The sequence below is a fragment of the Culex pipiens genome, chromosome 3 (genome assembly GCF_016801865.2).
Source record: "Culex pipiens pallens isolate TS chromosome 3, TS_CPP_V2, whole genome shotgun sequence".
NCBI lineage: Eukaryota > Metazoa > Arthropoda > Insecta > Diptera > Culicidae > Culex > Culex pipiens.
The window spans coordinates 69,645,191-69,672,826 of NC_068939.1; the positions used below are offsets into that span (position 1 = coordinate 69,645,191).

Below are 27,636 nucleotides of genomic sequence, written 5' to 3' on the forward strand. Positions count from 1 at the left end.
AGGAAAAAACAGGAATACAGTCTGGATAGATAAGTAGATTTTAAAGCAAAAAATTTAAAAATCGGTGTTCTGTGAAACTGTTTTGTTCTGTTCCTGTTTTAACCAAAGTTATTCAAAACATCATGCAAAAAATGACTAAATAAGTGTCTTAATTCGTTTCATTTGTTCTGATTTGCCCCTCCTGGCACTGTTTGATGAAAAATAATTTGATTTGATTTTTATTTTAAATCATAAATATACCTGGGTATTTCAATCTTTTTTTAAAGCGCTAGGCATTTTGCAGATCGGTAAACTAAAATTTCAACAGTTTTCCCTAATTACCAAATCATGCTGATATATGCCGAATACAAGTTAAAATGCATTAAAATTATTATCTTTTATGAGGTATTCAACTGTTCATCTATTTCCACAACTAAATCTAAATTTCCAGACTAAAAATTGTTTTTTTTTTAATTTCGGGAATTCCCGGGACAAATTATGAAAAATCCCGGGATTCGGGATATCCCGGTTTGGGAAAAATCCCGGGAATTTTGTCCCGGGAATTCCCGGGATGGACGCATTAGTTGCCCAAATCTGGGCTTGCTAGGGGCTATCACTACATTGAATTTAAAATAAAGTAAACAAATCCTATATTCTAGGATTTTTGCCTCCTTTTCTTATTTAGTAATTTAAAAATCTAAAGCTAATAAAATTTTAGCAAAAAATCTTAAAAATATTGTATCGATGGGGAAGTTTTTCCAAATTTAGTGAAAATCATAGCTTCGAGAATTGGTAAGAATTGGATAGTTATTGCGCATTCCACTGATAAAAAACCCAAAACAGATGCTTTTCTCCATATATTTCGGTGATTTTTCCCATACAAACTTCAAGGGTTGAGAGGGAGGGTTTCCCGTGGTCAGAATAATTTCAGGTGGTAGCCCCGAGGAAGCCCAGATTTGGACCACCCTAGTGTGCATGACGAAGCCTGATTTTGAATTTTGAAAAAAAAACTATGAAAAATCAAAACTTACGAATTGTTACAAGAAATATAAAAAATATTTTTTTCATCTTAATTTTAAATAAACTTTTTGAAAATCAACCTTCGTCATACACACAGGACCAAAATGTTGAGCCAATTTGGTCAAAGTAGTGTTGAAATTTATAAACAAAGTATAAGTGTGTGCTTAGCACTGCTTATACCAACCCTTCACATTTTTGCCGATTTACATGTATGTAACCCCTTAAATGATAAATGTGAAAAAAATATTTAAATTCGGAAAAAATATAAATTTAACGCTCCTCAAACTGTAATATCTCCTAATGACTTTAATTAATTCCACCATGTTAAACTTATTCCGCAAATCAGCAACGTTCCCTCCCGAGTCCAACATTCTTCAAATTCCCGCGAAATTAGCGCACGCTTGCTAACCTTCCCTTTCATTCCAAGAAATCGCAAAAATGCAAAATCATTAGCACATTCCCAAGTGAAAGCAATCAATTTCCTTCGTTTTTCCACCCGGATAATTCGCTAACGACCGTCGCCCGCCCCTTCGTTGTAAGTGCTTTGGCGGCCTCACAGGTAGTTTGAGTTTCAATTAGCGAGGCTTTGACGAAGATCTTCAGACTCGAACCCCCCTTCTTCGCGCTTCAGTTAGGATCGCAGTGCTCCTGCAGGTCACCTCGCAGAGTACAGTAAACGCTTTGAGTAGTACGGTAGAATGTAAATTTATGAAAATGTTTAATCACTTTCTTGTGAAAATTGAAAAAAAAGCGTTTTTTATCCTTCCGTACTAGTCGAGTTCCCAATGCAGGTGCTTACGGAATCTCTCCAAGGACCACTTTGGCACTGCTGGAGGTGGCACGAGGCACTTGACTTGCAAGTGATACCGCGTGATATCCGACCTCCTGCAAGTCAGTGCTAGTGCCATCATAACCCGGAGCTGGTGCGTTACGTTCTTGAGCTCAAGCTCAGAATGCTTCTTCGGAGGAGAAAAATAAAAATGCTGTGGAAGATGCAAAGGCATTCCCGCCGAGCCCGCCTGCCAGCCTTATTTGAATAGTTAATGGAAGAATACCCTCCGGTGAAAGGTCTCACACGTAGTCGGGCTGCAATGACGCAGAGAGTAAAGTGATTTTTCTGGGGCTTTTCCACTTTTCAAGATGGCGTTTGTTTTTAGGTTAGGGTGAATTTTGATAAAGTGTGTCAAAAATAAATCTTTTGTTTTTTTTTTAATAAAACCTATTCAGAAAATTTTGAATTTTCAGTTTGAGATTGTGCCATACAATTTTAATTACATTTCAGCAAATTGGCCTCCCTTGTTGACGGTATTTCAAGATTTTTGTATGCGATAACGATAAGACATTTTGTATGCGATAACAGAAATCATTGCATAATTGTATTAAAATTTAACAAGTCTTTCCACGTTAGTTAATATAATAGGGAAATAGGGTGATTACCTTTTGCTGTAATTAATTAAGAACAGATCCAAAATCAAAACTTGCAAAATCAAGCTAAGAGTTAAAAGAAGTTTATGCGATTGAAGCAGCCATTATACTATTATTTTTTTTAATTTTTGATTAGTTTCAATAAAGGAATTGAATACATGAAATTCATAAACATTTGACCGCCAAGCATAATTGTTTTTTTTTTTGAAAAATGCTGTTTCTTTTTTTTTTAAATAGAAACTTTACCTCTGCTTGCTGGAAAACTTATGTTTTCAAAGTCTCATCCAAGAGTTTATAGAAAAAACTTGTTCCACCTACCTCCTTCATTCCTAACTAAAATTAGGGTTCAAGGTTGATTTTTCAGAACATGTTTTTTTGGAATTCACAAGACGTTTTTAACGATTTCAAAAGATTAAAGATCTGACAACCCTATCTGATGGTATGAATAATGAGTCAAATTGATAAAACACTGAAAAGTCCACCCATTTTGTATCTATTTTGGATAGCATCACCCTCTTAGTGTGAGGAAGGCACCAACCACCTAAGGGTGGATTAAGTAACGTTTTTTAAGGTTGCTTTTAGGACCCTAAACAACTCCCTGCAATTTGGGAGCGATTGGTTGCGTCCACACTTTGCGCATTGCATTTCAGTTTTGTATGGGAATTAGTATGGAAAACCCTTTTTTCTAACATTTTGATTTTTTATCATTTTTATTTTCCAAAAAAATTTCAAACCAACACAATTACGTTAAATCTGAGAAAATTCTCTAAAACTTTCTGGAAGAAAGTATTGCGCTATCTTGCTCCTGTCAAAAGATACAGCGTTTTCAAAACTTGTCTAAAACGTGATTTTTGCTCGGAACAACTCGGAACGGAACCAACTAAAACCAATGGATTCGGCTTAAAAAGGTATACATTAGGGTGCCCAGAAAAAATTACCCCCTGCTCCATAAGCAAAAATTGGGTTTTTGGGTTATTTTAAGCATCTGTGCAAATTTTGAGCGAAATTGGTTGAGATTAACCCATTGATACCCGAGCCTAAAGTTGATGAAACAAATGTTTTTCATACATAAATGACTTTTCTAAATCGTTAAAAAACATTTCAGGATCAAGTTTAACAGCTTTGGTGTGTTCATTAAATTTTCAATAAGAATCTCACGTTTGGGAATATTTGGATAAAAGTAGCGCACCGTGCAGACCAAATTGTAAGAAAATTGTGTTTTCCATACATTTTTTCGATTTTTCCCATATGGGTAAATGTTGACCGATTTTGCAAAATCTGGGCAAAATCCAGAGTCCTAAAATAGCATTCAGCTAAACAATATTCAGCTTGTGTAGCGAGGCTTTGAGGAAAAGTCCCATATTCTGGGCACCCTAGTATACAGCCATTCCACGTCAAACAGGAATTCTCTAACTGCTCCAAATCAAAAGTGCTCCGATTTGGCTCAAATTTGGAGTGGGGGCTCTTTGATCCAAATAATGAGACACGTATGTTTTTTTGTTTAGTGATTAGGGCAGCCATGCCAGATATACAGATGAATCTATATTATACAGATTTTTCGATCCCAAAAATCACAAAAATGTGAACATACAGATTTTTTTTAAATGATTTTATTTAAAAATTTCAACAATTTAGTAATTGAATTATGCTTTAATATACAGTCGACTCCCTGGCTGTCGATCTTCTCGATATCAATATTGCTCCAGCTATCGATGAATTCTTCAGTCCCTTCAAACTGCATACTTCGATTGGCTTTAATCCTCGATATTTTCTCTTGCTTGAAGGATCTCTTCCTCGACGGTCCCTTGGATTCTGTTTGCTTTAAAAATCTCTTCCGGTTGTCAATAATTTCACTTTCTCATGGCTTGCATAGACATTTTTCTTGGCGAAACGAAGCTTTGAAGGGTGTTTGACATTAGTTTATTTTTGTTTGGTGGACGTTGCCAAGATTCTCTCCCATAGCTGGGTATCAAGAAAAAATATTTTCAATCGAGTTTTCATTTTGCATCGTTCTGTAAACTGATGATTCTCTTCCTCGACGGTCCCTTGGATATTGACAACCAGAGAGTCGACTGTAATTAAAAAGCTTAAATCTTTTGTTTAAAGTTAAAACAAATCTTCCATGGCTTCGAATTTGACATGATACAGATAAAATTCAGTTTTTAAAAAAGAAAATACCGATCTCTTATAAAATAATCTGGCATCGTTGGATTAGGGTGCTCCTATCCAAAATAGGGTGGTCAAAAAATAGTATTTTTCGTCGATTTTCGCAAAAAGCACATTTTTCAAAAAACCATAACTCCGGAACGGCTGATCTTCACAGAAAAAAAAATCATGGTAATATTACATCTGGGAAGGGGTACATCTTTTATGTCAGAAAAAAGGTGTAATTTTACCTCTAGAAATGTGTAATTTTACCACTTTTCTGGTGTAATGTCACTTTTTCAATCTAAATTGAGGTAAAATTACATCATGAAACGAAACTATTGGCACTACGCCCCCCGGGGCATGGCCTTCCTCTAACGTGGGATTTCTGCTCCAGCGCCTCTGACGAGACAGGAGAAACCGGGACCGACGTTTTACTTCACCATCCGATAGAAGCTCAGTGGATAAGGCGGGAATCGAACCCGCGTCTCATAGCATCATCGGGATCGGCAGCCGAAGCCGCTACCCCTGCGCCACGAGACCCACCCAAAATTACATCATAAAAGAGGTAATATTCAACCTTCCAAAATTACAGCTTCCAAATTTACATTATTTTTTTCTGTGTAATTTTAGAGCGCCACATTTCAAAATAAGATTATTAGTTGGACTTTTAAGAAAAAATGTGTAGAGGTTCAAAAGAGCTAGCTGAATATTTGGAAAGGTCCTATGAAAATTTCATTTGCTAATTTGAAGGTCTCGGGACCAAAGAGCTCATATCTGAATATATTTTTCCCTAATTCTTTGTTATATTTTATAAAACATTGAAACATAAACTGTGTTTTGCCGCGCGCAAAAATGATAAAATGTCGAAAACGAGTAAAAATAAACTTGTTTAACTAAAACTGCGATAACTTGAAAATATCAGTGATGACCTATACATGTTTGGGTACCAAAAGTTGTGTATTTCAATTACGAAAATTATGGTACACAGAAAAAAATAATGTTAATTTGGAAGGTGTAATTTTTGAAGGTTGAATATTACCTCTTTTATGATGTAATTTTACCTCAATTTAGACTGAAAAAGTGACATTACACCAGAAATGTGGTAAAATTACACATTTCCAAAGGTAAAATTACACATTTTTTCTGACATAAAAGATGTACCCCTTCCCAGATGTAATATTACTATGATTTTTTTCTGTGTAGGTCATCGCTGAAATTTTCAAGTTATCGCAGTTTTAATGAAAAAAGTAGATTTTTACCCGTTTTCGATATTTTTTTCATTTTGCGCGCGGCAAAACACAGTTTTTGAGTTCAAAAAATCATATCCCCGAGTCGTGTTAATGGATATTCGCAATTTTTGGATATGTTATGTAAAATATAACAAGGTATCAGGGCAACAATGAAAAAATTGATTCAGCCGTTCCAGAGACATGGTTTTTTTTGAAAAAAATGTGCATTTTGCAAAAATCGACAAAAAATGCCATTTTTTGGACCACCCTTTTTTGGATAGGAGCATCCTAATCACAAAAAAAAAATACAATATTTGGGTCACAGAATCTCCACTCCGAATCGAGGTACTTTTGATTTGGAGACTTCCTGTTTGACGTGGACTGGCTGTATATGAATATCACATATGTTGATGAACATGGAACGGGTTGCCAAATCTTCAACATTTTAAAATCTTTTGGAAGGTCTATTGATAACTTTTTAACCAATAGGTAGGGTTATTGATCCGAACATAGTTTTTATACAAATAAGTGAGATTCGGTTATAAATAAGTACATTGTTATCACTCATGTGATCATTACTTGGGACAGTGATGCCAGATCTTCAAACTTTAGGACTCGTTTAGAAGGTATTTCGAATAATTACCTAACGAGAGGTCAGAAGGGCCAGGGTGATTCGGAAAAGTTCTTTTTTGAAAAAAAAAATTCATTTTGAGATATCAAAAGTATAAAAAATATTGAACTGCAAAAAGTACAAATTTCACAGCGCCATCATATCAATATCTTCTTGGGTCATCAGAACTTCAATTACTTGAATTACCCTAATCAGTGAAAATTGCCGATGAGAACGCTGTCCGCTCAAGCATGAAAACTTGCACGGTTGAACGCGCACGTGGAAAACAACCACAATTTCTTCCAAAATTTATCGTCCATTCATTTAATGAGTTCAATTTCGTTGGCAAATCTGTCTTTCTTCAAGGGGGAGCAGAAGAGGATCAAGATAAACAACAGCAAAAGATAAATTGAGGCCGTGGTGGAATGATGGTTGCTTTCACCGCCAGCAGGTCAAATTTGATTGAGTAGAGCTCCAAAGTTGTTGTTTGCGCAAACTGAAAAGTTGGTCAAACAGTGACGACGTGATCGCAGCAGAACTGGACGTGCCCACGTGGAAGAAAGATGACGTTGGGTACGTGACGGTTTGTTTTGAATGAGTTTTGATGAAACGTAGAAAGTTCACACATCAAAAAGTGAATTCAATTTTATGATTTAGAGAAGGTGTTCTTGGCTAGACCAATGGATTAAAAAATCGTTGAAAAATAAAAGTAAAGGCACAGCTCAGTAGAAATTCAAATCATCCGTAGTCACCAACTCCCCTTTACACATCGCAATGAATTGCACCATCATTTGTCTGGTTGAAAACAAAGCCTAGAATTATGGTGATTGTGAAGTGATATCCTACAATGAAGTCGCCCCTAGAAAAACCTCCACACAATGCTACAATCCTTTCCCATTTTCCCCTCACATTTTGCATTTCCAAATGTCTGTAACTTTTTATCCCCCCTTTTTTGAAAAGGTAAAATAAACACAAACCACAACCGGTGGCATTTCGTGCACATCGTCCACGTCACGACACGGTTCGGTTTCCCGAATCTGCTTCCAGGGCAGGTGTGGTGGTGAGGTCGTCAACCGCCACAACTTTCACTTCCAATTTAGGGAGGGTGGATTCCGTTCGGTGGGAGGGGAAAACTGTGCATTTCAGAGCTCGCCTTGCTCGCAATCACATGTCAGTGTCACTTTGCGACTCACGAAGCTCACTTCTTTGCATTTTTGTTTTGTTTTCTTTTTTCCTTTTTTGACTTGGCTTTGACGAGGAATTAACGCGCGTCTCCATTTGGAACTTGAATGTGGGTGGGTATTGTGGGTGGTGTGGAGTCAAATGGTATATTTGTTGTAAATAGAATTATGAAAAAGCACCATAAAATGTTGAAGAATTCGTTACAGTTCTGCTTCTGCTAGAAATCATGAATATATTTTCAAACAGATATTTGTTGTATTTTATAATATTTTTCCTTAAAAATGTTTAATTTTGAATAAACCCCATTTTCCAAAGCGACCCATTTTACCCCCCATCAATCAACCTGAAAAACAAAACGGCTATCAACGTCGCCCAGCCCCGCGAAGGTGCCCCTTCATCGCTAATGGTAGATTTATGCTACAAACCTCCCTCCTTAGGAACCTATCAACCAAACCCTCGCGATTTGCACCACAGGACGAATCGCACACACGTGGAATTGTTTTTGAATAATCCCTCGCGCAAAGCCTGCTATTTGTTTAACCATTCACTAGGGAGGGGGGCGAAAAAGGGACGACGTTCGTGTCGTTTGATTAAATTTTCATCGCGCGGGAAAAATTCTGGTTCTAGCTCTGCTTTGGGAGAGATTTCTGGACTAGTGGGTACAGAAAAAAGCTATACAAGTGAAATGGACTGCGACCGGGGAATGGAAATAAATCTCTAGCCAGTATGAAGTCTGTGACTTCCTTAATTTAGATGAATCCCAGGCTTGGTTTTTTTTTTGCTAGCGCAAAAAAGTCCGAACATTGCACGAATTCCAATGTCAAGGGTCAAGTGCTCTGGATAAAATTAATTGGGAACGGTGATTGTCATGTTGGCTTTGTGTCGAGTTATACAGCACAGATTTATGGGTTTGCAGGTGAAAGGGTTTTTTGAGCCATTATTGTATTTTTATTTTTTTAAGAGTTTGCGAATTTTTACATGTTTGGCTTTGATATAAGTTTGTAAGTTGATTGTGTGAGTAAGTGTGCCATAAGTCTTGGCCAGTCAGGGTTAACAGGTCAAAATTTAAAAAATCTGGCAAAATATCGATGCAAAATCTGGAAAAATCTGGCAGACGAAAATTTTACAATTGTGAATGGCGAAGGGGAGGCAGGATATGAATTGATTCAAAATTTTGTAGAATTCAATTCAGAATTCAGGTCTAACTGATTGTATATCCTTAAAATAGTTGAATTTACATCTTCTTTTTGTAAAACATATTCTACTTTTATTTAATTTTCAATTAAATACGTTCATTTTAATCAAAAATGTTGTATAAGATGGGCATAAAGTGAAAAATCTGGCAAAATCTGTCAATATCTGGCACAGAGAAGGGTGAATCTTTATTCTGGCTGACACTTGAAAAATCTGGCACTCCCAGATTTATCTGGCAACCTGGCAACTCTGGGTGTAGTGGTAAGCGTGGTTGCCTCTCACCCAGTCGGCCTGAATTCGATCCCAGAAGATCCCGGTAGCATTTTTCGAGACGAGATTTGTCTGATCACGCTTTCTGTCGGACGGAGAACTAATGTTGGCCCCGGTCTAACCTAGAGGTTAGGTCGTTAGCTCAGTCCAGGTGTAGTGGATTCGCTGGTAGGTAGTTGGACTCACAATCCAAAGGTCGTCAGTTCAAATCCTGAGATCGATGGAAGCTTAGCCCGAGCATGGGTAAATAACAAGGGAAATGTGTAATAATACCTTTCTCTGGTATCAATACAAAAGTTTGGTATCTTTGCCTTAAGGATTATGCAAGAGCAAAATGTGCTATCATACCAATTTAAGGTATTGTTTTGATATTGCAAAATTGCCGAATTTGTCAATGGTCGGACACCACTTTTTTGTATTATTTTGGTATTAGAGTGTTTTATCGAATTCCTCTGAAACTATGGGAAAAATTTGATCAATTTAGACAAAATAATTAATTTGCGCTAAAGTGATGCCTCAAAGCGAATGCTTTTATTGAAAACCGAAAATTTCAAAGTTGATTTTAAAAATTTTCGATATACCCCCTAAAGAAATGACTTGAAATTGTGGAAAATTTTCTAAGTCAGGATACCAAATTTTGATATTAAAGTTATTTTTTAAATTGCTCTGAAACTATGAGAATTTTTCTGCCAATTTTGACCAGATTATAAGTTTTGCGCTAAAATGACTTGAAACCCAAAAATGTTAAAGCTGATTTTAATTTTTTTTATATACCCTCTAGGATTTTTTTTAAATCGTTGAAATTTCTCTAAGTCGGGATAACCATTTACTTTGAAAAACGAGTCAACCGACAGAGTATTGAATTTAGGTGAATTTCAATCCAATTTCATTTTAATAACACTAATTTTTCAATCTTGTTATTTTTCAGAAGCTTCAAGCACAAGCTGTTTATCAATGACAAATGTATTAGATGTGGTGAAGAATATCACTAAAAACAACATGGAATCATCAGGTGAGTAGATTTGGCTGTTGCATATGGACCATTTCCGTTTTTTTACTAACTGCAACTGCTGCACTAATAATTGGCATGAAAATACTAAATTTCAGTATTACTTGTGCAAGTACCAGTGACCAAAATGTGGCCTTGGTTGCCCAGTAACAGATGGAAAAATACCATGAAACCATACCAAAATCATGTATGTAGAAGGGCATAGGAATACCAAAATCTGATTTTCCAAGGGCGCGGGATTACCTAAAAATAAAACCATGGCAATACCAAGTTTTGGGATTCAAGCAATGTTCAAAAACCCAGAAGACCTCAACTTGGTATTGAAATGGTTTTATTTTGAGGTATTATTTTACCCTTGGAATAACATAGTATGGTATTGTTGTGCCCTTCCACATACAAGTCTTTGGTATGATTTCATGGTATTTTACCATCTATTACTGGGCAACCAAGGGCACATTTTGGTCCCTGTTATTTGCCCAAGTAATACAAAAATTTGGTATTCCCGTGTTATTTACTCCTGCTCGGAAGGTGTACAAAGAGGTTTGCAATTGCCACAAAAATCAAGCCTTCCGACACATAGTTTCGAGTAGGAATCTCACAATCGAGAACGCCAAGCAAAACTGCAGAGCGAACAATTTATTATTTAAGTTGATTGAAGTTGTTGAATGAAAATGTATAAAAGCCAAAAACACTTCTTACTTTATTTTAGAATTTTAAGTAAGAAGTGTTTGAGAAGTGTTGAGATAGTCGCTTCGCTTGGAGAGGGTGATTTCCGCAAATTGCAGACTGGATTTCACCATGAAAAATAGTCTTTGGGTCAAGGAATGTATCGAACATTTTCTCTACAAAATATAAAATAAAACACCCACTTGAGCTTTAGACCAGGGGTGCCCAACCTTTTGGCCCTGCGGGCCAGATCTGATTTTTCTGAAGCAGTGGTGGGCCGGATTAAATATTTGATAAAAGATGAAAAAGTAAACACATTTTTTCAATTTTCATATGATTGGGCTCTTTTAAAGCAAATACATAAAAGAACTAGTGTTGCAAATATGATTCATATACCTTGATTTTCAAAATGAAAAACAAAGATAACATTCAAAAATGTGTTTATTTGACTTATTTTAATTTTTGCTTGTTTAAAATTGTATAGATATTGTTTTTGACGATTGCAATTAAATACCTTGATATATATTATTTTTATATAAAAAAAAACATTCAAATGTCAATGATCGTTGCAACTTTTGATGTTTTTGTTACATTTTTCAATATTCATCGATCTATTTTCAGTTTGAAAAATTTGATTTTTAAGCTTTTTTTCAAAAAAAAAACTTTATCACTAAATAGTTGTTCTGGAAAAATACATTAGTTTTGCTTACTTATTTATTTAAAAAGAAAATAGAAAAAACTTGAAATTGAAGTAAACACATTAAACACTGAAAAAAGTAACATTTAGTATCTTTTTGTTAATTTTAAGACAACAATCCAAGTTTTTTCACAAATTTTCACAATTTTACGAAATCGATAATTTTGTTCTCCTGCACAATTTTTTCAGTTTTGAAAATATCAATATAAAAATTATAAGATTCAATTCAAACATGAAGAATGTTCTTATAATATGTTAAAATTAGATCTCATGCTAATTTTTTTAATTCAGACAATAATTTAATTTATTTAATACTTCATGAACAGCCTTAAAGGCCGGTCATAGAAATATTTTAAAAAACCGTCGCGGGCCGGATAAAATGGATTTACAGGCCGGATCAGGCCCGCGGGCCGGACGTTGGGCAGGCCTGCTTTAGACTTTTGATTTTAATAAACACTAAAACCCCCGAGCACGCTCAGGCGTTACGCTTTGTGTTTTGTTGGTTTCTCTGCAACGACAACACATTTTCGACATCTTTTTAAAGCAATTTATACGTCTTGTGCAGATCTACAAATTTATTTCTGGAGAATGCAGAAATATTAAACTGTTTTCAAGAAAACCACCTGAAAAAAAATGTCAAACGAACGAGGTCACATTTTAGTTTGACACCCCTTTTACACGGAGTTCACACACACTGCCAAACGTTTGTTTTGATTGTGTGCGTGAGTGCGTGGAAAAAATTACAGTTCGTCACTTTTTAGTTTGACTTTGACCAACCAACGGGATACAAACTAAAAAAGTGACAAACGAAAAAGTGAGCCACCGATTTTTGAATGCATTGCAAACACAATAAAACATGATTTTAAATCCAAACATGATTCATTTCTAAATAAATGTATATAGATAAAGACAAAAAAATAAACGGACTTTAGTAAAGCCGAGATTTACAAGGATATCAAGTGGATATCAACCTACAGAGAAGGGAAGGTGCGAAAAAAAATCTCATCTCCACCCTCGCCAAACCAAAACGCACAGACTCAGACAAACAGTGAACCAACACACGGCATCCCACCCAAAACAGAGAGAGAGAAATATACGGAAAAGGTCCTTGTTTCTGTTGGCAGCAAGAGCGCAATGAAATAGGCGTCCAAATTGCCGACACTGACTGTGATGAATGCCGGAGGATTACTCACTCATTCACTGACAGTCCTTGCTGCCTAGCACTCTCAGCCCACTCACCCCAAGGACCATTCGTGAATTGCATCACATAGACTAGCAAAAGGGCACTGGGAAATTTTCTATAACAATTTCTTTTATAAAGTCGTGTCTGAAAATGTTACAATTTTTTTACAGTGCATCTTTGTGTGTATCGACTCGAAACAGCACAAAGTGAGGGCTTTTACGAGGGTGTTTGTGAGTAAGTATTATGGCGCCCACACTGATGGAATGCAGCTGCTGCTGCTGTTGAAACACTAGCAAATGTGCGAAAAAGTAGCGAATTTTACGACCAGGACAACTCTGCGTTATGTGCTTCGCGTCCGATAAAAGTTGTCCTTTGTTTTCTTCTCCATTGAACGGATTTTGATTGGTTCGCAGCCACTGGTTAATTGGAAAGTGAAATTGTTTTCGATTAATCCTTTCTTTTTTTTTGCAAACAATAGTCTAAGGGTTTGATTTTTTCTATATTTTTAAAACAGGCTTATAATCAATACTCCAGATCCATATGAAAAAAGCGCAGAACATATATAAATAAATATAATATATACGCCATGTTAAAATGGTCCAAAAAATTGTAATTATAGTCGATTCAAGATAAAAAAACACATTTTCGAAAATCTCGCAGTCCATACTATGCCCGACCGGAGCACATTGTTTTGGTTTCCAAAAAATACCTCTAAAAATGTCTTTGACCACATTTACTGGTCGAAAATTGTGAATCGAAAAATAAAAAGTTCGTCTCCGACCCCACGGCTACAAATCTGAAACATAAAAATTGTGAGTTTTTCGAGTGGTTTTTCAATGATGGAAGACACAAATTTTTAAGAGCGGATACAGACATCGCACAAGTATTTCAGAAAAAGAGCTCTCAAAAATCAGGCTTTGAGTTCCGGGTTTTGGGCCAAAATTCAATCGAAAGAGCGCATCAAAACCTTCAAATTAGTAATAGGATTTTTTCTAGGACGATTCCCCTTCGTGCACGTTTTTTTTTAAGATTTCTGAGAAAAGCGTTTTTCCAAAAGCAAACCTTAAACCATTATTTTGTAAGAATGGCAAAACATCTGAATTTTGGTTATAATTATAACACAAATAAATTGAAATTTAAAAATGTCTCACAATTCTACCAATATATCTCAAATGAGAAATTAAAATCGTAAAATCAAATATTAATTGCTAAGTGTGTAAACATAAGACTACGCAAATCTCATTATTGAGATTCATTCTTATTTTTAAAAATATCTATTACAAAATTAAACTAATAGGTACGACAGTCAATTATTAAAGTCAAGAATAAGATTGAACACATTGCATTTTCAGGATAATCATTCAAATTATGTTGAAAATAAACATTTAAAAACAAACTCCCTAAAGAGGTTTTTTTTCGTTATCATACCTATGTCCGTCTGGGTATGTTTTCACTCTAGAAGTTTATTTTACAGAAACAAAAACCTTCCTTTTCAATAGAAACTTTTGCATAATTTTCATAAATAAACAAATAGAATATTTTAACAAACCCAGTGTTCGTTCAATTACTACCACTTTTAATTTATTTTTCTTAGATTATTTTTGTTTCTTCTAAATATTCAATATAATGCACTTTTAAAATGTTAGTCCTGGCTTAAAAATTTTGAAAATATTTTTTTTCGAAAAGATCGGAAAATTTCACGAATGTTTCAAATTTTGACATTGTAAATCGGACCATTAGTTGCTGAGATATCGACTTTAGAACATGGTGGGTAGTTTAGGTGAGACTTGGAAATCATCAATTTTCATGTTTTTAAACATTTGCATGGCAATATCACAGCAACTAAGGGTCGTATCAACAAAGTTCAAAAAAGCAAAATATAGAGAATTTTCTCAGCTATTCAAAATTATTTTTTTTCAAAACTGGGCAAACATGTGCACTAATTAAAAAAATGAAAAAGTGCAACTATTTTCAAAAAAGTCCTCTAAAACATATTAAAAAATTTAAAAAAATTAAAATAGTGTTTTTTTGCAAATCAAGTTTTAGTGACAAAAAGTTATATCAAAAACAGCCAATTTTTTACCAAAAATATTTTTTTTCAGTGTAATCCATATCCATACCTACAACTTTGCCAAAGACACCAAATCGATCAAAAAAATCCTTCAAAAGATACAGATTTTTGAATTTTCATACATCATTTTTGTATGGACAGCTGCCAAATTTGTATGGAAAATTATATGGACAAACTAATGATGCAAAATGGCTTCTTTGGGCATACCGAAGGCACCAAAAAAGTTTCAGTCGGATTGAAAAATACAAAAAAAAACGAATGACCGAAATCTTAGAGAACTGCTCATTACTGAAAATATTTTTAAACAACCATGCGAGGCAATATGCACCACAACAGTGGGGCAAAAGGCACCGGGTTCAAGCAGTTTCACTAGTCACCACTAGATGACACCGCTGTTTTTACAAAGGAATTTCACAGCGGTGCATTTTTCTCGACCACGCTTTTTGCTGAAAATTTATTTAAAAATGCATTTTTGCAATTTTTGGACTTATCTATCTATAGAGGATTTGCAGCAAAGCTAAAAGACACATGTTGCCACCTATGAACAAATAGTGTAAACCTATGATTTTTTGAAAAAATGTGTTTTTCCATCATAATCAATATTTTCATATAACTTATGCTAATGCTACCAACTGTACGGATTTTTTCCTTACCATACGGATTTTCGAACCTCTTCGCGGATTTTTAACAGGTCGGAATTTTTGTAGGGAATTTCACGCACAATACCGATTTGTACGGATTTTTAACAACTTTTTAATCATTGAATTGCTTTTTTGGTTTGGTCGAAGCTTTTGTTAACTAGACATTTTTATTTTTCTGTGAGTTTGATTTAAAAAGGAAGAGTTTTCCGGGATTTCCCCAATTCAAACTTGGTTATCAATAATGCTAGAGTTTTTGAACTATTGTCTTTCATATGTTGATAGGACCTTTTCAAAAAACTTTGGAATTGTTCTTTTAGAAATTCCTCACTAAATATATTTATCCATTTCCAAATGCTTTCTGAAATTTGTGAAAACATTCGAACATTTAAATTAACAAATCTAGTTTTTTTTAAAGGTCCTATAAACTGTTGTGTTTCACATAGGACCTTTTCAATAAAAAAAACTCTGGAAAAGTGTTTGTGTTTCATTTCATTAACTTTTAAACGTTTAACAAAAAAAAATTAAAGAACATAATGATTTTATTCAAATCACAGTAAATTTTATGAATACTTTTGAATGTGCAAGTCATAAGCACTCTGATAGCATTTTGTGAAATTTTTTAGCTGTAAAAACGACACAGTTTTATATTTTTAATTCTCAAATTTATTAAATTTAATTTATCTAAATAATTCATTGACAGTTTTTGTTACACCATGGTGTCATATCGGCAAAGTGTACGGAATTTTGCTCAGCAAGAGTTGGTAGCTTTACTTATGCCGGAACTCTCCAAAATTTGTTTGATTTTTCTATATATATACGGGGAAAGTATTTTTTCGTGTTCCAAAACATGTTTTTAAAAGAAAAAGTTAACAAATGTTTGCGCGCCCAGAAATTGATCTACATTATTTTAAAGCAAAAATTGTACTCGCCTTTTGCAGGATGATGATGGTCATGAGAAATAAGCGATTTTGTACTTCAATCCAGCAGAAAGGAATGCGATTTTTGGAAAGTAACCTCAATTTGACGCCTCCTACATTTGATACACAATCGCGCTGCAAAACCTCAATAGAATAGAGATCAATAGATAATGGCAAAAATTAGTAACTTCAACGCTTTCAATATCAATAAATGCTTTTTAAATTATCCAAAAGTCATAATGAAAGTTCAATGAAAATTAGATGAAAACATAATATTTAAAAGTTTTGCAATTAACTTTTTACTATTACGGTGCTCAAATTTTTCCTGCATGGTTTTGCACTGATAAGCTTCCAATTTCTTTTTGGAAAATTCTTTCCAATACCGAGAAAAACTGGGGGTGCATTTTGCCCCCATTTTTGTCAAAGTTTTAAATTTTCCTGTAATCAAGATTGCAGCGTTATGTGGGATAAACAAATAACATTTTTATAATTTCTCAGATAGATTAAAAAAACAAAATAAAACATCATGGATGGAATATAGATAAATGATAGATTCACCTAGCTTTCACTGAGAGATAAATTTGATAGAGACAGAGTCTCGCTTCTATCAATCCCAAATATCATAAACTACATGCTAAGTGAAACATTTTTAAGATTTTATACTGCCACTTTCCGTAAGAGGAGGTTATGAATTTAAAAAAAAAATAAACCATTTTGTTTATTTTCTTACTAACAAGACTCCAGAACATGTCTTCATACTCACCAAGCATCCCGACTGTCTCAAACTAATTCGCAACGACAGTCACATTGCAGCCCAATGCAGACAAAAATAATTAAATAAATCACACTTACGTTATTTGATTTTAATCTCCAGCTCAAGCTCCGTTACTGTTACTATTGCTACAACAGCTTCTGTCACAGTCCTCGCTCTTTCTCTCTTTCTCTCTCTCGCTGTCTGGAAAAGCGTTCCGATACGTTGGTTAATGGACCCAAACAACCCCCCAGGCTCCCTCACTGAGTCCTCCCCCGCACTGCCGAAGCCCCTCTACCTTTAATACAATTTACTACGCGTTTTATACCTGAAGCTTTAATTGCTGTGGGGCCTTCTCTTTAATGAAAATCCTCTCACAACAAGGTTTGTTTAGGACCAAGGTTGGCACCAAAAATTAAAATTATTTTTTTGGTTGTGTATTATTTTAAGGATGCTTTTATTTCTTGATGTGTGGAGAAATTTTCACTTGAAATTAAAGAGTCACCAGAAGCTCGGAAAACAGAGCCCAAAATGGCTCAAAATAATTACACCCTGATTCCGCTCTGGGCTGACAACCAAACCCCCTCACCCTCAATGCCCCCATTTCCTGGGGTGCCTCACTGCGAGCGGCAGAACGAAGAAGAAGAAGATTCCACTTTTCCGGGCTGGGGAAATTCGTCCTGCGTTTGCACTGTTATCTGAGAAAAACCACCCACAAAACACTAACCGTAAAGCGCGACGACACTTTTACGCGACACTATTCGAAGGTAAATTTACACCGCCGTAAATAACTACAAATTACACCTGGAGAAACGCCACATTCAACGAGGAATAACTTGTAAAAAGAAGAAACACACACGAGAAATTCCGAGATACGGGAGTTTTCCGGCAAAATTACGTCCACTTTACGCAAGCGATGAGATGCAAACTAGCAGGGATTGCTTGGGAGATTGTGTTAGACAGAACACAGAAGGGGCGTTGGTGGTATTTGTGAGAGAGACGAAGATGTCCTGGCTCACGACGACAACCGCGGGGACGCGACGCGGATGTTTGTTGTCAGTCAAAGATTTGTGCGAGAGAGGAAAATTAGAGAGAGAGAAAAGGAGTGAGAGCGCACAGCATCCCTGCTTGAGTGGTGTAGAAAGCTTGAATTTTCATGTTGTTACACTGATTGGAAAGATTATAATTTAAAAATATATAAAAAAAGTCGTGAAAGCTCAAATTATTTTTTCATAGAAAGAGAACTGTAGAATAATTCGTTCAAACAACTAAAAAATATCATATAAAACGATTCAAATTATCTGCCAAAAAACGTCAGTTTAATTTATCTAATAAATAACAATCCATTAAAAAAAGAAAAACCTTTCAAAACAATTACTGAGTCAGTTCATTAAAATTCTAATAAAATGTAAACCATACTCACAGAATTTCCAATAACTTTGCCAACCAGTATCATCCTGTGTGACGGATTTTCCACACACACACTTTCTCTCTCTTCAAAAGCAAGTGTCCTCTCCGTAATCCTCTCTCAATCTCTCGTATCTTGTATCGCTGATAGATGGAACATGCGCTCTGTTTTCAACCTCCTGGCGAGAATGTTTCGTTATGCTGGGAAAAAGTGCGTGCGGGAAAGGTTTTGTGGAGAAATTCTTGCAGTAGGGTTGGCAGAGATTGCTGGTGGTTTTCATCGGTTACGAAAGGGATATTGCTGGTAACCCTGTTGTGTTGATGGGGAGCATCAAGGATAACGAATACAAATTGAATGTTTGGTGTTTGGTTTCAGAATTAAGTGGAAGAAGTTTGACGATGGTTGCAATTAAATAATCAATAATGTTTTGAATGCAGAGATCATATCTCACTGGATAAACAAGTAATTTTCACTTTATAAAAACAAGTAATTTGCACTTCAAAATTGAATATTTTATATAGTTTCCACAATTTGTCTTTGTTCTCTAAATTTTAAATAAAATAAAAGGATAAATAAATTTCTTATTAACAATTGAGATGACTATTAATGAATCTGACGCAAAGAAATCCAATGTGTGAACAATAATTCCTTTTTTGAGAACTCTTGATGCAAAGGAATGTATCCTATTAAATGACAAAAGTGCATGAAACTACAACAAATGATAAACATTTTTTACAAGTGCTCATCAACTTAATATGACACAAATTAAGAGCGAGTCCACGAGCAAAGCATACCCATCTCGCATCGACCTCATCAATCTGCCTGAAATTTTCAGGGGTTGTTTGTACATATAAAACTAGCATCTGTCCATAATATGAGCACTCTAGGTCAACGGGAAGTGGAGCAAATCGGGACACAAAGTTTGAAGGTTCAAAAACGACAAAAATCTTAAAAAGGCTATAACTTAGGCAAAATTCAATTTATTTTCAAAATTCAAAATGCAGAGCTTAAAAAATGCAATAAAATGCAGGGAGAAGCATCCCAATTGGTTAAATCTAAAGGGAGTTATTGGCATTTAAGTGAAAAAATAGCATAATTTTCAAACTCAAATAAAAAAGTGTTCCATCCAGATATCAACTCAGTTCGACCTGCAGCTTGTAAGGGACATCTGGGACTACCATCTGAGACTAAGAACGCTTTGGGTAAGGCAGTTTATCATATTAAATAGACACTTTTACTTTTAGTGATTTTTTTGGTTGTATATTTTTGCTCTGGGGACTCCTTAAATCTCATTTTCTGGTGATAATTTCATCATATTCGTGTTCCTGAGACAATTTCACAATAGAAACATGCATAAAAATGTTTATTTTCATCCATTTTAACCCTTTAAAAAATATTTTTTGTAAATAATTAGGAAACAGAAATTATCACTAAAATTTCTCATTCAAAATTTGCTTGAAATTATGATTTTTATATATAATTAGTAAGCAACTTTGATCATCGATTCCTTTAGTCCAAATAAATCAAATTGCATCAAAAGTTTCTCCACACAACTCTCCATAAAAATGTTGGGCTGTCCATTAGGGTTCCTAGAAATTAATGACTTCCTGCTCTATAAGCGGAAAACTTTTTTTTAGGTAATTTTAAGAATTTGTGGCATTTGGAGCAAAATTAAATTTCCATTATTTTTGCAATAACAATGTTACTTTTGAGAATTAATTATTAAAAGTAGCGCACCCTGCAGACGAACCCGTAAAAATTGGGGTTTCCATACATTCCAAAGTTCAATATTCTTGGCTCTCTACTGCTCATAGAAAAGTGCCTTTTGATTTTTTAAATCATTCAATCTCACCCTCCAGACCCAATGTCACCCCTGATGACGGTATTCAGCAAAGTTATGATAAAGTTTTTTCAGAAACAAATTGGTGCACGAAAAAAAAATCAAAATTATCAGTTTACTTTTTATCACAAAAATGTGATTTTGTCAAACTTAACTACGATGGATTTTTCTTCATTTTTAACTCAATTATGTGCCATCTATTGAGCTTTAAAGTGTAACGGATGTTTAATTTTCACAATGTAATGATTTTTTGAAAAAAAAGTGATTTTTGGAAAGTATCGTAAATTTTTTCCAAAGAAGATTACAAAAACAATTGTTGAAAGTTATTTTTTTATGCCGGTGTAGCCAATTACATATCAAATAAATATTTTCAGAGTTTTTTAATCACGACTTACCCTGCCGCTCAAATCAAGTCCGTCCCATATGTAATTTTGTCAATTTTGAGGTAATGATGCAGTTTGGTTCGAAATCATGTGAACTATCAGAATGACCAATAAAATTAAGATTTTTGTTCCAGAAAGCCGTAGAAAATACACTTTTTCGTGAAATTCTAACACGTAACCTTATGGGTGGGACAAAATTGACTTGCGTTTTTCTTGGCTTGCTGTTTTTACATATGGGACGGACTCGATTAGAGCGGCAGTACCAAGGTTGTCAGATAAATCTGGGGAAGCCAATATTAGGATGGCTCGAGATAGTCGATTGTTCAGAACATTTTTTTTCGGTTGCTTTTAGACCCTTAAACAACTTCCCGAATTTTGGGAGCGATTGGTTGCGTCCACACTTTGTGCATTGCATTTAAATTTTGTTTGGGAATTTGTATGGAAAACCCTCTTTTTTACAATTTGATTTTTATCATTAAAAAAATCACTAAATTTTTAAATCAACACAATAGCGTTAAAATTGAGAAAATTCTATACAACTTTCCCGAAGAGATTATGGTGCTTACTTGCTCCTGAAAGAAGATACAACGTCCTCAAAACTCGTGATTTCCGAGCAAAAAACACGTTTTAGACCGATTTTGAGGACGCTTTATCTTTTGTCAGGAGCTAGATAGCAACATACTTTCTTCTGAAAAGTTGTAGAGAATTTTCTCATTTTCTCGCTATTGTGTTGGTATGAAATATGTTGTGGAAAATAAAAATAATAAAAATCAAAATGTAAATAAGAGGAGTTTTCCTTACTAATTCCCATACAAAATTGAAACGCAATGCACAAAGTGTGAACTCAACCAATCGCTCCCAAATTTTAGGGGGTTGTTTTAAGGTCCAAAAGGCATCAATTAAACTTTGTTCTGGTCTGATTTGACCATTTTTCAAAATTTCCATGGAACGGCGAGTTAGTCTAATAAATATTTACTATTGTCTGTGCCAGATTTGACTGATTTCGACAGATCTTTCAGTTTCGACCAATTTCGAACATCTTTTTGATTCAAATGTGCAAAGTGAATGATAATCGAAAAATTAAGAAAATCATTTTTTTTGTGAAAATGTAAATTTAGGGTGCTTAACGCTCCGAGTTTTTCTTGTCACCCTAATGTAACTCATAAACACATATTTCGATGATCTATTCGCTCTTCTTTTGGGCCTTTCGATGTCGTCACATTTAGAGCAGACTGTAGAGCGATTAACATGCAAGTGTGAACAATGAAAAGTTGTTACTTGCGTTTTCAAACCAATGCATTCACTTCTATTTAAATTATCGATGGCATGATAATGAGTTTTACCTTGGTATAATAAATGAAGTACAGTTGAAAGCAAAAGTTACATGGAACAGCTTACCCAATTTCAATTAAGATTGGATTAGGTGAATTCCTGAAATAAAAAATGAGGAAACATTATTATAATGAATAAAAATTGATATATTTGGAGTGCAACCCTGTCTCAACTCTACTTTTGCACCAAACAAAAATACCTCAACAGAGCAACATAGTTCCATCAGAAGCATTTCTGTACACAAAACTCAACACGCCAGCAGTGTGCAGACAGTTGAACTTCGATCAGATGGGAGAGAAATCCTTCATAATGTATGCGTTTTCACGCCTGCGTATTGCCTAACGGCAATCAAGTTCTCCAGACAAAGTTGAGGAATCCTTCATGTTCTCCTGGAATTGGAATCCCCATCGGAATTACGGGGTAGAACGTGCCAGGGTTGTTTGTTTACTTGCCCATTTGGGGATACCTTTTTTTGTCTTTCTTGAAAGTTTTTTTTTCTGTCGGTGTGAACCTTTTTTTAATCTCAAGAAATCATTTCTTTGTTTTTTTTAATTCGAAGCAACTTTTAGTTGAAATAGCTGCACATTGCAACATAATATTGTATGGATATTATCAAATTTAAAAGATTACGTCGACACCAATAGCTTAAACTAAATTGCACAATCCTCTTTCATTTTAGTTTTTTAAAATTTAATATTTAAGAAGATTTTCAATTGAAAACTAACAAAAATATCTGGAGTTTTTTTTTGAAAAGGTCTAATAAACCAAATTTTCAGTTTTTGCTTTTTGAGTGTTTTTTAATATCCCTGACTCAAGGCGGTTTCAAAAACACCCAAAAAGCAAAAACTGAAAAATTTGGTTTATTGGACCTTTTCAAAAAAAACTCCAGATATAGACTTTCCCTCCTTACAATGCAGAAGGGAAAATCACACTGCTGGGGGAACATTCTCAATCACTGATGCGTGGCAGTTACTCCCCTCCCCAAACACATAAGCACAGGACAGTAGAAAAGATCAGAGTTGATAAAACATCAAAGAATAAACTTGCCGTTTCACAGAAGAGTGTCTCTTCACCAAGAGAAATAGGGTTGAGTTATGTGGGCAAAATGGGTGGGTTCAATGCAGTTCAGTTTACTTTATTTTTCATCTTCAAAGCTAAGGCAGAGTTTTTTTGTTTTTGTTTGGACAAGTTGGTTTCGAGAATGTTTATTGTTTCGATGCAATCAACTGGAAAAAGGATTGTTGAAACGATGCTCGATTGTTTTGAACACTTTGAGATATCAGCAGAATGGCAGAAAAATTAATAAAAAGTTCTTCCAAAGTTTACATATTTTGGATGTTTTTATTTGAATGCAAAAAAAATCGATTAAACGATCAATTTTTGCTTTGACATCAAAATATTGTGGCGTAAGTATAACGGAAAGTTCGTCTAGCATAAGCATAGGTGCCCACCCGCAGTTGCTACTCCGTTATTGACCAGGACCTCCAGAAGTTACATCCACGAGCCGTGGAAGATAAGTGGGTGCTATCTTTCCTCGCTTCGCAACTTCTCAAAGGCCCCTATCATGCTGATCAATACCGGCGCCGGCCACGACCAGTCGTAGGGTCACGGGGAAGTGGATGGGAATGTTAGTCCGATACTTGAGTGATAGAGACCGCCCAATCGACTGCTTCTCCGACAAAGTATCACATGAGTTTTGAGGGGGTTAGTAGATGGGTATGAGGTCAGGATTCACGAGTGGCAGTGATGTGACCATGAGCATTTTGTTTATCGGTTGAAATTTTAAATCTTAGGCAGCCGGCTGCGGAAAGATAAATAATTGATTATTTAAAAAATTTGTTTTAATCGAACGCGTGCCAACCGAGCGGTAGTGCTATGGGCTGGACTTATCAGTATATTTTTACTGTTGGTACAATTAAGATAACGCGAGCAAATGTCAAAAATAGTAGATGAGTTAATACTAAAGCTGCCAGTTGGAATAAATTATTACGATCAACGAATATAAACGAAAAGAAAACAGGACACCACGTAACCGATTGTAATGAAATAAAAACAATAACTTAAACGAACTTAACCGGCGGCGTGCCTTCCTATCAACGATGGTAAAAGAAGGACTTATAAATTTAAAATATAAAAAGACTCCAAAAAATACGTTGCATAGTAACCGCGAAGTCCCGCTACTCACAATCGAATCCGAAAGATAGCTATCTAGAATTTTAAATATAGTATTAATTCGACCGCGATCCTCCAGAAATTCTTCGTCGGCGTGCCTTCCGATCAACGGTGATGTAAGAAGGGCTTTATTCATTAAAATGATTTTATATCATAAGCCTTAAAACATATTCGTCGGCGTGCCTTCCGATCATCGATGATATAGAAAGGACTTAATCCAGCAATACGACTTGCTTGTCTCGAAAAAAAGAATTCGGATCGTTTCTATCGAAAACTATGTAAAGAGAACAAAAATAAACTCATTGGCCAACGAACGCGCGAACTAAAAATAAAGAAAAAAGAAGAAGAAGAAGACCAATCACCCCATGCACACAAACAGCGACACAAAAGAGATGAAAACAACACGAATCAGAAGAAATCCAATCACCCCATGTACACAAATAGCGACACAAAAGAGATGGAAAATAACACGAAAAAAAAAACAGGACTGCGCGTCCACACAGGCACCGCACTACTGATGCCATTATTTAATTATAATGACCAATCACCCCATGCACTCGAACAGCGACACAAAAGAGACGGAAAATAACACGAAAAAACAGGACTGCGCGTCCACACAGGCACCGCACTACTCTAAGTATAACGGAAAGTTCGTCTGCTGAAAAATTTCATGTTTAAATCCTAAGAATAATATCAAGATAAGACCAAACATTTTAAAAGAAACAAATATAACAACTTTTTCAATTATGAATCATTCCTTTGGCGTTTCAAGGATTAATTCTGAATATATACAATGTTGTTACTAAACATAATCCTGAGGATGCAATTTAAAATTTAATTTAATCTTTTGGACCACCAACTGTTTAATTTCTAAACCAACAGATTATATGCCTACATTGAAAAATTGCACCGCTTTCTCCAACTGACATTTTAATTAACTTTCCTTTTGTAGGGTCATTTTCCCCCTAACTGCCTTTGGATTAATCCACGCAATTACAAGCCCAAAATCAGAAATTTAATTAGGTGCGAAAAACATATAAATTCTCATTATTGCGGATTAGCCTCGGAAAAAGGCAGAAAAATCCTCTTCCTCTTCCCCCTCCTCACCAACGTTGTAAGCTCGTTACATATCGCCCACTTTCCCCTCCTCGCCGTGAGGGTGGAAAATAACCGCATTGTGTGTGCTGTTTAGCCAACATGCCGCGCAATTTTCCCTCGCAAGGCACAAGAAATCACCATTCATCGCTTTACAGCCCCATAAAAGTACTCTCTCGAGACAGTTTGGCATTAAATAATAAACGGTGGAACGGGGAGGAGAAATTCAGCCCCATCAATTTTGATAGTTTATGGTTTTTCCTCTCTGGAGGAGAAGCTTTCCTTCTTTGAGATGTTCGAAATAGGTTTGATATGAGCGAGTGACGCTTGTCTGATCGAGATTTTGGCAAGTGCTGCAGTTTGAGTGCTGCAATAAAAGCTGGACGACATGACAGCGGAATGTCATCGTTACTGAGTTATATGAAGCTTTTTATTAATAGAAATGGTGCATATTTGATACGATTGCCGAAATGGTTTGAAATGTGTATGATGAAAAACAGAAGATTTTTTTAAGTTGAGTTCTAGTTTATGTACCAACATAATTTGTCCTTATAGAAGAGAGTTAGAGATTTTCAAAGTATTTAGCGATATTGCTCATCCATGATTTCGTGGATATATTCTGAAAATTTACTGAATTTTGATGTTATATTGTTTGAAAATTTAATATTTTTACCTGCTAACCATACTCGGAAAATCATATTCTGAATGGGTCACGTATGGGTCATTCCATGCAAACTTGGAGGGAACGTTCATCAATCGATCCCTTTTCTTTGGCATCGCCGCCCTCTTTTTTGACGATTTTGACTATTTTGCAAAAACCACATTTTTCATAAACTCATAACTAAGCGCCATTTCAACCAATTTCAGCTGTCATGGACGTAAATTAAGGGCGATTGATTGGATTGGATTGGATTGAAAACTTAAAATGCGGTTTTTGAGGTCTTAGGACCAAAGAGCCTATGTCTGAAAATATTTTCATCGGATTCCTCGGACAATTTTACAATTTTAGAAATGGTGAAATTTCATCAACAGGATTTTTCGTAAATAAAAACTGGAAAATGACGAAAACGAGAAAAAACTTTTTTTTTTACTAAAACTGCGATAACTTCAGCGATGACCTACACTTTTTTGAGTACCAAAATTGTTGTGATTTACAGACGCAGCTTTCAACTTCATTTTTGAGCTATTGTAAAAATATAGCAGACAAAATCAAAAATTCAAACATGTTTATCTAAGAAATGGGAAATTTCATGAAATTGTGCTGCAAAATTTAATAAAACTATTTTTTTGCAATTCCGTCGTGAAACTACTTACTTTTCCTGTCATTCTTGAACGACGAAATAGCCTACTTTTCTGTACCAAAAATAACAGAATCGAACAGCAACACTTTTCAACATAAACACTTTTTTTTTCAAAGTAACACTTTTCAACTTTTTTTTGATTTAAACGATTTATTGACAAAATACATTAAACTTGACTTACAATTTCACTCAGTGTGTGTTTTTTGGAATTGCAAAAAATGTTGTATGGAACTTGTTGCAAAACTTGATTTTTTCAGCACTCGTCGTATTTATCCAACTCGGTGAACCTCGTTGGTTAAATGTACGACTCATGCTGAAAAAATCCTCTTTTTGCAACTTGTTGCATAAACTACTATTTTGCAATTCCACTGTGAAACTGTCAACTTTTCCTGTCCTTCTGGAAAACCGAAACGGCCTACTTTTCCCTACCAAAAATAACAGAATGGAAAATTAATACCTTTCAATAACAGTGCTGAAAAGTTCTACTTTTCAGCACTGAAATGGGTGCTGAAAAGTTGAACTTTTCAACACTAGTATCGAAAAGTAACATTTTTCAATATTTTTTTGTTTTGAACGATGAATTTACTAAACACATGAATGTTTGACATATAATTCCGCGTTTTGCGAAATTGCAAAAAATGTTGTAAGCAACTCGTTGCAAAAAGAAGATTTTTTCAGCACGAGTTGTACATTTATCCAACGAGGTTTACCGAGTTGAATAAATACGACGAGTGCTGAAAAAATCAAGTATAAACTACTATTTTGGATTGTTATTATAATAACAGACTTATAACATTTTTAGTTATTCTTCGAACAAATCTTTGTTATTATTTTTTGTTATTTTAACAACTAATCCGATCATCCCAATAACAGTTGGCGGTATTCTTCAATAACAAAAAATGTTATTCCAAAGTTGTTTTGGCTATCAACCAATATCAAACCAATAACAAATTTTGTTATTGAAATATAAACTGTTATTAAACCCTTATGCAAAAATGGATTTTTCAAGAGGATTCCATAACATTTTTTGTTATTTTAACAGTATTTGTTATTGAAATGGCATGAATTTTGTTATTACCGTCTGCCCGGGTTAATAAAAAAATGTTGCAACGG

At 35.0% G+C, this 27,636-nt stretch overlaps 1 protein-coding gene across 1 annotated transcript in view; it reads right to left on the reverse strand.

Moving 5' to 3' along the window:
* LOC120414138 (uncharacterized protein DDB_G0283357) overlaps window positions 1–17,849 on the reverse strand; it is a 157,071-nt gene extending 139,222 nt beyond the window's left edge. Inside the window, exon 1 of the mRNA XM_052710037.1 lies at window positions 17,720–17,849. The gene's annotated coding sequence lies outside the window, so the exon portion shown is untranslated. The remainder of the gene's footprint in view (window positions 1–17,719) is intronic.
* Between the last annotated feature and the right edge of the window lie 9,787 nt (window positions 17,850–27,636).